The sequence below is a fragment of the Tiliqua scincoides genome, chromosome 7 (assembly GCF_035046505.1).
Source record: "Tiliqua scincoides isolate rTilSci1 chromosome 7, rTilSci1.hap2, whole genome shotgun sequence".
In the NCBI taxonomy this organism is placed as follows: domain Eukaryota; kingdom Metazoa; phylum Chordata; class Lepidosauria; order Squamata; family Scincidae; genus Tiliqua; species Tiliqua scincoides.
In genome coordinates, this window is record NC_089827.1 from 59,325,922 (window position 1) to 59,339,835 (window position 13,914).

The 13,914-nt window shown below is 47.7% G+C and overlaps 1 pseudogene; it reads right to left on the reverse strand.

Annotated features, from left to right (window-relative positions):
* The window catches only part of LOC136657558 (cytochrome P450 2D15-like), a 41,620-nt pseudogene extending 28,098 nt beyond the window's left edge, over positions 1-13,522 (reverse strand).
* Between the last annotated feature and the right edge of the window lie 392 nt (positions 13,523-13,914).

Below are 13,914 nucleotides of genomic sequence, written 5' to 3' on the forward strand. Positions count from 1 at the left end.
TGCTGTGGGTTTCGCAAGTGTCTCCCGTCCCAGACACAGCATCAGGGCTGCAACCAGCTCAGCCCTTTGCTCCCACGTTCCTGCATCTCCACCTCCCCTTCTACTTTTGCAGAGCATTATTTCAGATTTCCAGTGGCTGCCTTTTTGGGGGCAACACACTTTTTTGCCCCCCTCCATGATAATTGGGGGGGGGGAATCCTCACCTCCCCATCATCACTCTCTTTGTCCTCTCTCTGGACTTGAGTGCAGCCTGCAGTTGGGGCACATCCAGCCACCCAGGCTCAGTCCAGCCACCCAGAAAAGGGGTAGTTCCAACCCCCCCCCCCCCAAAAACAGGGGGCAAAGGCAGAACTGAAGCCTCCCTTCCAAACAGGCCACTTACTGGGCGTGCAGGGAGCAGGCTTTGTTTTTAAAGGCACAGCAGCCCTTCCATGCTTTCCTGGGAGTAAGCCCCATTGACTTTGATGGAACTGACTTCTGAGTAGACAGGCAGAGGATTGGGCTGGAAGGGCTACTGTCCCTTTAAAAACAAAGCCTGCTTCTTGCACGCCCAGTGAGTTGCAAAAAGCAAAGCAAAAGCCAGGCAAATGGAGGAGCAGCAGTCACTCTCCTGACCCGCACACAGAGAGGGAGGAGGGATACGTGCAAAGCCCCATCCGCCTTGGTGCTGTGGGGCTGGGAGGAAAGAGGGGAGGGCACAAGAGGGACACCCCAGCAACCTCCAGCTCTTCCTTTGCAGGTGCAAGCCCCTCTGAGCACACTGGAGGTTCCCATGCATTACACACGGGTGTGAGGCTTGCACATGCGTGCAGCACCTCAAAAACCTCCAAACTCGGGCAGGAGGCTCCTGCAGCATCACAGGCACTTGCAAGGCTCGCCTCAGAAGCCTCCGTCTGGCTGGACTTCAGGGCAGGAGGTTCCTTCGAGGGGCAGGGGGGAGTAGTTTGCGCGTCACCCCCCAGCCTGTCACCTGGTACGGCCTGCACCCCCGGCACCCCGTAGCGACACCACTGGTTAGGATTGCAGCCACAGCACAGCTGGTACATGGCAAGGGGGATGCAAGACACTGTTGTACCCCTGCCCAGAAGGGCAGCACCAGTTCGGAAGACAGGGTGGATTCTGTCCAGTGCCGAATGAGCAGACACTGAAAGGTGGAAGGCGTTGAAGGTTCTTTATTGTTCAACAACAAGACATGTCCGTGACCTTTGAGAACTTGCACACTCAAATTCAAAGGCAATGTCAAAAGGGTGGGACTCTCCTTTTATACATTTCAGTTGTCATTCAAAACACAGTCCCCCAAAAAGGGTGTTAACCTTCCCTGGTAACTTCCACTGACCTTCTCATGCCCTTGCTCCCCCCCCTTCTTCACTGTCCTCCTCATGCATCTGCCCCCACCTTCTTAAAGGGAAGTAGTCTGGTATCAGTCAGCCTGTTGAACATGTTCTGCTATTTTTGTTTTTAGCTATGATGATGCTATTGTCTGCGGTTTTTGTTAGCTGTCAGCAAAGGGTCTTTTAATAATAAAATTTGCAAGGCAGCAAGTCTGGAGCATCTCCCCTAAGTTCATACTTTGTCTGTCTTAGTTCTGCACCCCCTCCCCCTGTCCTGTATTGATGGTTGTTACAGGTTACTTTGGGAGGAAAGAAGGGGTCCAAAATAGGTAATTAGGTAACAACACCAAGGCCTTAACTCAGCCATCTTCAACCACTGTGCCATGGCACATGGGTATGCCGCAAATGGTCTGCAGGTATGCCAGGGGAGTTGGGGGGGTCATTTATTAGTAGGGCCACTGGGGGATGTGAGCCCCTGCTGGCAGTACAGTGTGCCTTGTCAATAGTGAAAAGACTGATGGTGTGCCTTGGCAATTTTAGTACCTTGTCAGTGTGCCGCGAGACCAAAAAGGTTGAAAATCACTGCCTTAGCCATTTGGTCTGGCAAGAGCCAACTGCCATTCCCCACCCCCTGAACTGTTTCATCTTGCAGCCATTTCCATCAGGCTAGTTGTAGCTGATACTGTAAATACATATATATCAAACTTCCTCCATTTTCCTTTGCATCCATTTTTGCCCTTGTGTTTCTTTTCAGTTGTGAACCCCTTAACATCAGGAAACCATCTTATCATCTCTTTACTATGTATTCTCTTACTTTTATTACATTTTGTTTTAAAGCGGCGCATAAATATTCTCCAGATGAACCACACAAAACTGCCTTCCAAACCTCTACAGCGGCATTTCTCAGAGGCCCCTTCAGGGGCTTCACAAGCAAGGCCTATGTTGCCAGTCACCACTAGCAGCTGCGCATGCCCCATTAGAGGCCTCTGCGGTGAGCATACCCAACACATGCCGCCCTATGGTATCCATGGGGGCAAAAGGAGGTATAACACTGTTGCCCCAAGGTGCTATGGGTATCCAGGGTCTCTCAGGCAACAGGGATTGCAGGATACACATTTCCCAAGCTCCTGTGCCTGAACCCCACCTCCTTACACTGTTGTCCACCCACCAGGCTGCCAAGTGCCCCCATCTCGCCCAGCCAATCTGCACCTCTTTGCTGCAAGCTGCAGGCAGAAGGAGGGGGACTCACCAGGTTGTAGGGTAATTTACCCAAACCTTCCCAATGGTTCCTCAGGGTAGCTCAGTCCCCTCAACCAATAAGCACGCACTCCAGCAATTTACTTTAAAAGTTTATTAACGCTTTTCCATGTTAGTAGGCAAGATGAAATCCCTCTACCCCACATGCTCTTAAGGGAGCGTTCCAAACAGTGAGTGCCATACATTCATTAAAGGCAGCCCTGCTTCTTAAGCTAAGCCTCAAGGAAAACCCACGCAGCTCATGTTTATGAGGCATCAGATCTGCACACACATTTCGTAATAGATTAACATCTGCTGGCAAGGCAGAATTCAGGTTATAAAAAAACTATGGGATCTGATCTCAAGGTGCTTTCCCACTGCATGTACCTCCATAGCAGACACACCTCAAACCCCAATCTGAATCTCTTAGAACTCCCTGTCCTTATAAATCAGACCAAATGAAATGAAATACAATGGCTTGTACAATTGAAATACAATGGCTTGTACAAGCCATTTCAGTTATTCAGTGGCCAGTTCAAGTTGAGGAAGTAGAAGTGTAACATAAGAACATAAAGAAGAACTGAATCTTAGCTGGATCAGGCCAAAGGCCCATCTAGTCCTGCTTCCTATATCTCACAGTGGCCCACCAAATGCTTCAGGGAGCACACAAGACAACAGACACAACCTGCATCCTGGTGCCCTCCCTTGCATCTGGCAATCAGAGGCAGCCTGCCCCTAAAACCAAGAGCTTGCACATGCCTGCTATGACTTGTAAACTGTAATGAACTTTTCTCCAGAAATTTGTCCAATTCCCTCTTAAAGGCATCTAGGCAAGATGCCATCACTACATCCTGTGGCAAAGAGTTCCACAGACTAATTACACGCTGGGTAAAGAAATATTTTCTTTTGTCTGTCCTAACTCTCCCAACACTCCATTTTAGTGGATGTCCCCTGGTTCTGGTATTGTATGAGATTGTAAAGAGCATCTCTCTATCTACTCGAGGACACCGGCAGCTCCCTGAACGGCTGAGAATGGTGAGACCTTGAAGCAGCTGACAAGCCCAGCTGAGTGATTCTACCTGCTCTTGGTGTGAGCAAGAAGCATCTTGGCTGCCCTCCATGTGAGAGATGGAGCTGCTTGTCAGCCTGCCTGGGAGAACTGGAGGCCAGAAGTGAGACCAAACCAGGAAGATCCATTCTGAAATGTTGGTTCTTGAAAGAGAGAACCTCTATGTTTGTAAACATCCCCTTGAGGGATTTAGAAATGCCTGCTCATGTAAACCACCTTGAATAAAGTCAGAGGAGTAATCCGATGACCAGAAAGGTGATATATAAATACCTTGTTGTTGTTGTTGTTGTTGTTATTACCACCACCACTACTCTATCCTTCCTGTGCATAATTTTGTATGTTTCAATCATGTCCCCCCTCAGGTGCCTCTTTTCTAGACTGAAGAGGCCCAAAAGCCATAGCCTTTCCTCATAAGGAAGGTGTCCCAGCCCAGTAATCATTTTAGTTGCTCTCTTTTGCACCTTTTCCATTTCCACTGTGTCCTTTTGGACCAAATGTGGTGACCAAAACTGGATGCAGCACTCCACAAAATACTGTACTATCCTGTAGGAGTTTCCCCTTAGCCAAGCCAAAACAGAGCTCTACTTGATAAAGAGATGAATTCAAAACTGGGTAAGATCCTTCAGAAACATAAAACCAGCCTAAAAGGTGATTCAAAGTAAAGATGTGATTTGATTGAACCACTTTAGTAACAAGTCTTTAAAATGAGGCCTCCCAAACCTCTCTTGCTGCCAGGCCAGATCTGGCTTATGCATGGTGTGAACTTGAATCTTAAAGAAATCCTCTGCTGTAGCTACTCCACATTCTGGCAGGTTGCAACCACTAGGAAACAAGAAGCAGACCCTCAACATGGCCAAATGGTTCATTTTTCTACTTGGTTGTACATGCAAGAGGAGAGCCATAAGAGGTCACTATAGTCCCTGAGCGGCGGCTCAGTCCCTGAGCAGCACGATCCTGGGGATTGCACCGCTGCCTCTTCCCTGCCTCCAGGCTGCCCCCGCCCCTTAAGGGCAAAGAGGCCAGGGCCCTCGGGCTGGGGTGTTGCTGTTATATAGTGGGTCCATGCGAATAAAGGAAGGCATAATGATAACAGCTCAATATGTTTATTCCATCTTCAGAACAGAACCTAGCAAACTACAAGGCAAACCCCTGGCTTTTTATAGCCTTTAACTCCGCCCCGACTTCCTGTGATTGGTGCAATTGAACTCTCAACTAGAGGGCCAATCGGATGGTAGGATTTCGATCCATCACCCGATTGGCCAGAACTTACATTAACTAGAGGGCCAATCGGATGGTAGGATTTCCATCACCCGATTGGCCAGCCATAAGTCTGAGCCAATCAGTTATGCAGGGTTTCGATCCTGCACAACTTACATACATAACAGTGCAACGCCCCAGTCTGAAAACCACTGTTTTATGGTATAATTGTTACTCCTTTAATTATAGGTGGCACATGAGTAAAGTATAATAAGTTTCAAAGCAGTAAACAGTGGCAGAAGAAGAAAACACGCTAAGGCCCAGTTCTCTCCAACTTTCCAGCACTGATGCAACCACAATGCAGCCTGGACATAAGGAAACAAACGTTTCCTAAACGTGTGAAGGCAAATGTGAGTCCCCCATCTTAGGATGCAGCACATGCCCTGTTAGCACAGCTGCACCAAAAGTTGGATAGGATTGGGCCTTAAGACATTTAAAGGTAATGTTCCTTTTGTTATAGTCTTAATTGGGACAGCTGTGGGCAGTGCCTGATTGACATATGGGCTGAGCAGATTACAGCCCAGGACCTCATAATCTGGGGGGTCCTCCGACAGAGTCTCCAAGAGGAATTTTAGCAAGGGGTACAAAATTTATTTTAAGCACCATCCCAAAGGGGGAGGGGAGGGGCAAAACAGAGTGAGAGAGGGTGGCAAAGGTGTGGGCCAAACAGGGGCAGGAAAGGTGGCAACAGCCATAATCGTCTTTGGAGCCCAGGTCTACCAGTTTCCCTAATATGGAGCCCAGGTCTATCGGCTCATGCAGTGTTGGCAGTTAGATACAGCAAACCAAACACACCACTAAGTCTCGCTACAATATTTTAAGTATAGAAGATCATTGCAGAAAATTAGCATCATCATTTTTAGGCTCACACTAGAAGGGAAAGTGTCCAGTGTGCACCAAAACTTACTTCTGCAGCAGCTGCAGTTCCTGAGCTCCTCCTATACACACTCCTTCATGGTAAACAGATACACAAGCCAAAGGGCTACTGTAGTAGGCCAGTTTACTCCCCCATTTGATAGTGTTAAGGATTGTCATGATGCATTCATATGGCTTACTGCAGCTGTTACCAAAAGGGCTGTTTTGTTTAGGGGGGGATTATTACACTACCCTTATTGAGACCTCAGGATCACAGGCTGGATAACAAGACGGCGTAATGCAGAGAAATTCCCTTTAGCTTAAAGAAGAGACTGGGAGAAAGATAACTTTTAATAAAAGATTAGAGTAGACAACTGGAGCATGTCCTCAGTTTGTAGTAGTGCGCAAAAGGACTCTTTAGTGGCTGCATCCCATTTAATTCTTTTCATTGTGTCAGGGTGACCGTCCTCCACCTGAGAGTGGGAATTGTGGTGGCAACCTGAGAAGTAGGCCAAATCACATATTAAGGGTAAATGGTCACTAGACTGTGGGTATCCAACTCTAAAATTCCTATCTGTGGGAGAAAATAAAAGGGAACCAGAATGTAATCAATAACACTCATACCTCTAGTTGAAATATGGGTATACTCTCCTTTATCCCCCAGATAATCTAGGCCGTTTAACTAAGTGAGGCCATTGGTAATACAGAATTTAGCCAAAAGAAGCCCAGCCGCATTAATTGTTCTGTCTTTCGACTGCCTTTCAGAGAAACAAATCTCTGATAAGGTCATATCAGTAGGCAGATCTAAGATTTGATGGAAGATGTCGTTATTGTGTCCCACCCTGGCGTTAAAATCTGCAGAAATTATTGGTATGAGAGAAGGAAATTCTCTCATACCAATTATGAGACCATTATGCTTGAGCCAGTGCTACAACCACCTGCCTCAAGCATGCAGAGGGGCTCAGAAATTCAAATTCCCTTAGTTCTATCAGACTGACTGCTTCCACATCGACTCCCTGAAGCCCTCCAAGGTCAACTGAAAATCCTGTCTTGGAGTATCGCTGGCTGGTTAGCAAAGTCACGGGAGAAAGTGCTAGATGAAATCCTAAGGGATAGAGATGTTATATTGCTACAAGAAACATGGGCTACCTTACCCATTGAGTTTGAAGGGTTCTCCGTAACATCACTACCAGCGCGGAAGAGCGCAGCAAAAGGTCGTCCTGCTGGCGGTCTCGCCATATTAGTGAAACCAGTTTTTAAGCATGAGTTGCTGTTTATGGCCGATAGCTATTGTAAAATCCAGGCAATTAAGCTGAGGCTGCCACGTCAAAGCCTTATGGTTATAAATGTGTACATGCCACCTGTCAATGACAAAGCGGCAACCGAAAAGCAGTGGGTATATTTTAGTGGCATGTTTAATGAATTGACTGGCAAATTTCCTTCTCTCACAGGTGCACTCATTTGAGTGCACTCACAGGTGCAAACTCTCCAAGAGAGTTTGAAAACCACTGCCCTACACTGCTGTTTCTTCTCAGAAGAAAAACTCTCACTGATGGTCAGGCAAAAAGAGAGAATGTGAGAGAGGAGGAAAAGTTCACAGTCCTGCATTGTGCTGAGAGCTATTCCAGTGCTGGAAAGTTGGTTAAGATTGCACCCTTAGGTAATGTATAACAGGAAGAAAAGAGACATTGGTAAGGTGCACAGGGGACATGTTTAGCTGTGGTCTTTGCTCTAAAAACTTGCATGTTGTATGCACATCTGCAAAATGCTGGAGAACGTGACACAACGTACTTGTCAAGCGATCATGTAATTTATCTAGCATGCATTGACTTCTACTGTATACAAAGGACATGTTGTCTTTTATTATTGAATTTGGCCAAGGTGACTGTGTAGCATTGCTACACTTACTCTGGACTGAAAGTATGGGAGGTGGTTTCCAAATTCCAAACTGAAGATGTGAAAGTTCATCCAGTAGCTGATTAAATAAAAATGTAGCAATGATAAGCATGATGTTCTGCCTGGTGATTAAGATCAATCTTACTGGCATGATGGAAGATAATTCAATCCCTTCCTTTCGTTTCATAACCTTTGTACCCTGCTGCTTTGTTATTTTATGGTAGTGGTTCTCAAACTCTCAGGGAATTTATTTTAAATAAATTAAAATAGCAGAAATTTATTTTAAATAAATAAAAATTTATTTTAAGCCCTATCTCAAAGGCGGAGGGGAGGGGCAAAACAGAGTGAGAGAGGGTGGCAAAGGTATGGGCCAAACAGGGGCAGGAAAGGTGGCAACAGCCATAATTGTCTTTGGAGCCCAGGTCTACCAGGTTTCCTAATATGGAGCCTAGGTCTACCGGATCATGCAGTGTTGGAAAATATGAAAATACCATATGGTAATTAAAAGTAAACATCCAGCATGAGAAACAAGAAGCACCAAGAAAAGAAATAATTAAGTATTTGACAAATTATATCCAGCAAAACACAGCACAATGTGTTTGTAAGCTCTGCTCCCCTACTACCTCCAGGCAGGGTTCTCAGGAGTTGAATGCACCCCTCCGCTGGTGTCCAGATCCTTTTACAGCCAATGTTAAAGGGGTGGGGGGTAGGATACAGGGGTGGTTGGTCAAGCAATAGGGACCCTACCAGCCCTCAGTTTACTCCCACATTTGATAGTGTTAAGGATTGTCATGATGCATTCATATGGCTTACTGCAGCAGCCACCACTGCACACCTTTGGTGGCACCCGCAGCATCCTGTCGGGGTAGTGAGTCCTGGTGAGAGCGGAAAATATAAGATCCCAGGAAATTTCTGGGCCCCCTTCTTTGGTTCCTGGGCCTGGGTACAAATTATCCCCTTTACCCCCTCTTATGGGCCCTGCTGTCATAGCGCATCCGCCCCACTCACCATTTCCCAAGCACCAGGGAACAATGCTGGGGGTGACTGTTAGCCTGCTGCGAATACCCATGAGTAGTGCCAGGACTCGCAGAAGGAACCAAGCCACCAGAAGTCAGTGGACTGGTGGTAGGCACAGAGACCAAGGGAGGGAGACTCCAAGTGCATCCTTGAAGGAAGATTGTGGCCTCCTCCTTCTTGCAACTGCCTATTGCAAGATAGGGGCCTCTCCACCCTGGCTGGGCATTAACCTTTCAACCATGGGGCAGGACCAGGTAGAGCAGGAAGTGGGGGTGGGGGCAGACAGTCCAGGAAGGGGAGGGCCCATAGCTACGTAAGGCACTCAGGGCTGATGATGGAGAAGTATCGGGGCAGGTTACCTGAGGGCTCCCTGGGGCTGAGACTGGGCCAAGATCAGGGAAGGAGCCAGAAGACCGGCGGAGGACAAAGGAGGATGAGGCAACCCCCCTCCCCACCACTGAACTCTGAGGGCTGGTAGGGTCCCTATTGCTTGACCAACCACCCCTGTATCCTACCCCCCACCCCTTTAACCTTGGGTGTAAAGGGATCTGGACACCGGAGGGGTGCATTCAACTCCTGAGAACCCTGCCTGGAGGTAGTAGGGGAGCAGAGCTTACAAACACATTGTGCTGTGTTCTGCTGGATATAATTTGTCAAATACTTAATTATTTCTTTTCTTGGTGCTTCTTGTTTCTCATGCTGGATGTTTACTTTTAATTACCGTATGGTATTTTCATATTTAACTTTTTCAAATGTTTTGTTATGTGTGTTGTTAGTTGGCTGGGTGGTCCCTTATGTGAGACAGAAAGGTGACATACCAGTACTTGAAGAAATAATTTTCTGACAGCATTACACTGAATGTTTTCCTTTCTCTACAAAAGGAGCAGGGAGAGGTTCCCTGCTGCAGCATTGGCTGTCATTGGCCAAGCATTCCCACACCTTTCAGGGTATGGAAATGCTCAGCTTAATGAAGTAGCACGACTGAGACAACTGTGCATGTGCAACGGCCAACAAGGCCATTGCACTTACGCCACATGTGTGTCCACATATGCCTTTGGGCATGCACGGTTCAAATGCTAACACTGGTCCATCAACCTTCTCCTACCTTCTCCAGCTCCTCCAGATATCCATCAATCAAATCTCTTCCAAAGTGGGGTCTCTGCTGTTCTTATATTCATTCACCATCTCTCTTACAATGGCACTGACTTACCCAAGTTTCTGATGTGGTCCCGGAATTTAAGCCAACCAGGGTATTTCAGTCATAAAGTGATGTAGTTGAAATCAAGAAAGCAAAATACGTCTTAAGCAGGGCCCATGAAGGAGGGTCACAGGGGGTAAACTGTACCTGGGTGCAGAGTCGTAAAGGCAGCCTGGAAGCCAGATGAGCCCCCACCCCCCCCCCATTTCCTGGGATCTCTGAAAGTGTTTGCATAAATTGTGTGAAGAAATTTTGTAAACTGCACAAAATAAATTTTGTATCCCCTAATAAAATTCCTCTCTGAGGTCCTGATTGTAAGGGTGGGATTGATCAGGTATGGAAATGCAATTGTACTCTGAGAGAACATTCTGAAGTAACTCCATTTTCACAGTGATGCGAATAAAACCCTTTGTCAGAACTCCATCCCTATTCCTTCCCTTCTTCTCTCATCAGGGTGGAAATAGTTGACATTTTATACTGAAGTCCTATATCTCAATTGAACATCTTCCTTTCCCAATGACCTAGTTAAGGTTCCATACACATACTTTCACATCAGCAAAACAGATATGCACATTAGCAGCATTTAGGAAATGGAAGGCCAGATTGCAAGCTTTGCCACACACACACACCCCCACTCCACTCCACAAATTGTCTCTGCACCCTGTTGCTGGGATCATGTGCAAACCCCCATCTTCTTTCTCCCCACTGGTGGTGCCATGCCATTGCACTTCCACCGCTTCCTGCTTTTTGCTGCCCATGACAGAGCCTGAAGACGTGCGGAAAGTAGAGCAGTAGCAGCCTAAACTGTATCAGGGCTGGGAGGGAATAACGTGGGAGGCATGTGGTGTGCCTCTGCCAATCTGTGCCTCTATCTACCACTGAAACTGGCAACTTCACCCAGCCTTCTCAAAGAGCCGCATCTTAACTCTTCTCTGCTAAAGGTGAGTCAGACAGGCCTCATTTGGAAGGGTGTTCTGTACATGAGATGAAGCAAGTGAAAGTGTCGTCTCCCACATGACTACTTGTCAAATTTAAGATGGGGTGGGAGTCCCTGTTTTCTTTGGTTGTTCAGTGAAGATACCTGGGGTATGACTCTGGTTAATGTCTTCATGATCTCCTTGGTCAAATGCATCAGCTTCAGGAATGCCTCATCACTGTATTCAGAGCTGTTGCCAAATGTTAGGGTACAGATAGTATTGACAGCTGCACAGTTCAAGCTTCTGCGTGGGTTAAATGGAGAGCCCATAGGAAATAAAATTGATCAGACGTCATTGTCATGTATGTCACAGGATATACAACCAACTTCTGAGAATTAAGCATTTCACTACATAGAGCAAGAAGACAAGAAATATCCAGAGAAGAAAATATTCTGTGGTGTCCTTCCGGCACAACCTCAGCCACGCAAGAGCTATCTCACTGTGACATGATTCACATACGGATGAGGTGGCGGTGGTGGAATGATGCTACCAGGTTTGCAGTGCTAATTGCATTGGACTTGACCATGGATTGGCACTGTTCATGTGGTCATGTCATCTCTGCACTGTAACCCACATTCCTACCTGACATGCAGGCCTGTCCCATTCAGCCAGAGTCTGATCAGTCCTGGAAGCCAGAAGTGCCTAAAGCAAGGAACTGTGGGAGGAAAGAGGAATCATTGCCACAAATGCCAGTCTCTCGCTCTTCCCTGGGTGAGCGCTTCTCCACCTGTAATCCTGACTGCCTGGTTCGGACATGACATCACCTGTGTTTTTGCACCAACCTTGACCAGTCTGAGTGGAGTTTTCAACTGCTGCAGCACCTCTGGGCAGGAAAGATATGGTAGTTTTGGGCTGTTACAAGCCCAACCTCAGTACTTCTGCTGAAATCAGGAAATTGCTCTTTGCTCTAACCCTTGCCCCAATCAAGTCTTTTTGTTGTGGCCGGAGGATCAATTCTCACAGCAACTCTGGAACACAGACTCCTGATGTTTGTTTTCCACTTTCTGGCAGGGTGTAGCTAACCTACTGAAGTCCCAGACACTGCGCTTAGCATTTTGGCATGGTATAGTTCCCCTTTCCCCAATCGTCCCTGGTACTTGCTTGGATGGTTATCCAGGCACTCTTTATCTGGGCATAGCTAGTGGGGGTGGGTGGGCAGACCACCCGAGGTTCCACCCAGAGCGTCACATGACAGGGTGTGTGTTAGGTCACTTCCTGTCATGACATCACTTCCGGTGGGTCCTGACAGATTCTCCTTCTAAAAAGTGGGTCCTGGTGCTAAATGTGTGAGAACCACTGCTCTATCAGCCTTAGCTGCATTGCCAATGAAAGAGGCAAGCAATGACACTAGTCCTGATCACTGGAAATGAGTCCCTACCTATTCACCTGAAAGTAGGCCACTTACCACAGGTGGCTGGGCGTCTGCTCCCAGTCTGGGACCGAGGCTGGAATTTTCAAAGTTCAAGTGCCAACCTTACCTCTTTGATCTGAGAGAACTAATGATGGGGGCCAGGCACTCAAAAAGGCCTCCTCTCCCATTTTAGTATCTCCATCCATGGGCAGAGGAAAGTTCTAGGCTCTGTCACTGCCACTGCTAAACATTAGGCTTAGATGACTAATGCCAGGAAACTGGCAGAGAGCAGACAAGGAAAGCACTGCATGTCACCCCCAGTGCTGTTTTTTTTTTAAGCTAATCATTAGGAATACTCCCAATTAGGTGTCTACTACCTTAGGGGTATAAAGTTACCTTGGCTGCAGGGGGGGGGGAACCTTTTGGCTGTTTTCCCCAAGTTCCAGCATGGCTGTGGAGTATTGGCAGACTTGAATTAAAAGCTGAAAGATCTGTGAGCGGCGCAGCCAGGGCTCTTTAACAAACGGTTCACAGAACCAAGATGTACAATAGGAAACGGTGCTACAGAATAGGTGCGAACCGGCTGAATCCCACCACTGGATCTAAATCAATCTGTAATCTTGCCAATTTTGCTGACTCATGTGCCCCACTGCCCAGCACCTAATCATATCCCTGCCATGTTCCATACTCAGTTAACTCCACCAAACTGAATTCACCTGCGAACATAATTAGCACGAGCCACCTGTGATCCACAAGCTGAGGCCTACTGCCTGGACAGGAGGGTGGTGGAGGAGCTGTGAGGGAATATGCCGCCTCCTGAGGCCTCGGCCAGTTCTGTGTCACCTCCTGGAGAAGCATCCCTGTCTTCTAGAAGGTCCTAATGGCCTTGCACTCCTGGGCACGAGCTTCCAGGGGGGACACTGCACATCACAGTCCTCTGGCAGCTGGTGTGTGGATGCCTTCCTAGGTGCCCTGCTCCTCCACCTTCCCAGGTTCATCACCTTCCCCAGCACCTCGGTGGAGCTGTACCGGCTGCGGGAGGACTTCTATGCAGTGGCCAGGTTTGCCAATGTCATTTCTTCAGTTGATGTTGTAATCCTCGCTCCTTCAGATGCTTGGCATGTACAGGAACCACCACCACCAGCACTCCCTGAACATCCAAGGCAACCTATGAAGAGGCCTTGCACATCACAGGTCTCCTGGCCCTGAAACCAGGTCTGGGCAGCCGGCACTGCAGCACTCCCTATTACTGCCCTCCCCATCCTGTGTGCTGGAATTACCTGCTCCAGTGGGCGTCATTCCGTGCACCAGCGAGAAGGCGATGCCTGTATGCATGTTATTGCAAAGTGCTTTAAGACAAACTGGGCCAAAATGCTTTCACCTGGATATAAGTGAAGCCAGTATAGTTGGCCTTGTTACCCATGGGAAATCTGTTCCCAGACCCCACCCCCCAGTGGATACCAAAACCTATGAATAATCAAATGTGCAGGTTGGGGCCATCAGAGGACCTCTAGAAGTGACCGCAAATGCATTCCGCTCATGTCCAGAGGTGTTCTGAGGCATGGAGAGCCTGGATGTGACCTCCCTGCATCTTGGAAGGCCTGCCAGAGCCTTCTGAGAAGCACGTCTGGTTAAGACTCTTCCAGTTGCGTTCAGGGGGTACATCGAGAGCCTCTTCACCCATGTTTGGTCAAATCCACAAGTCCCAGACTTATAGATAAGGAGGG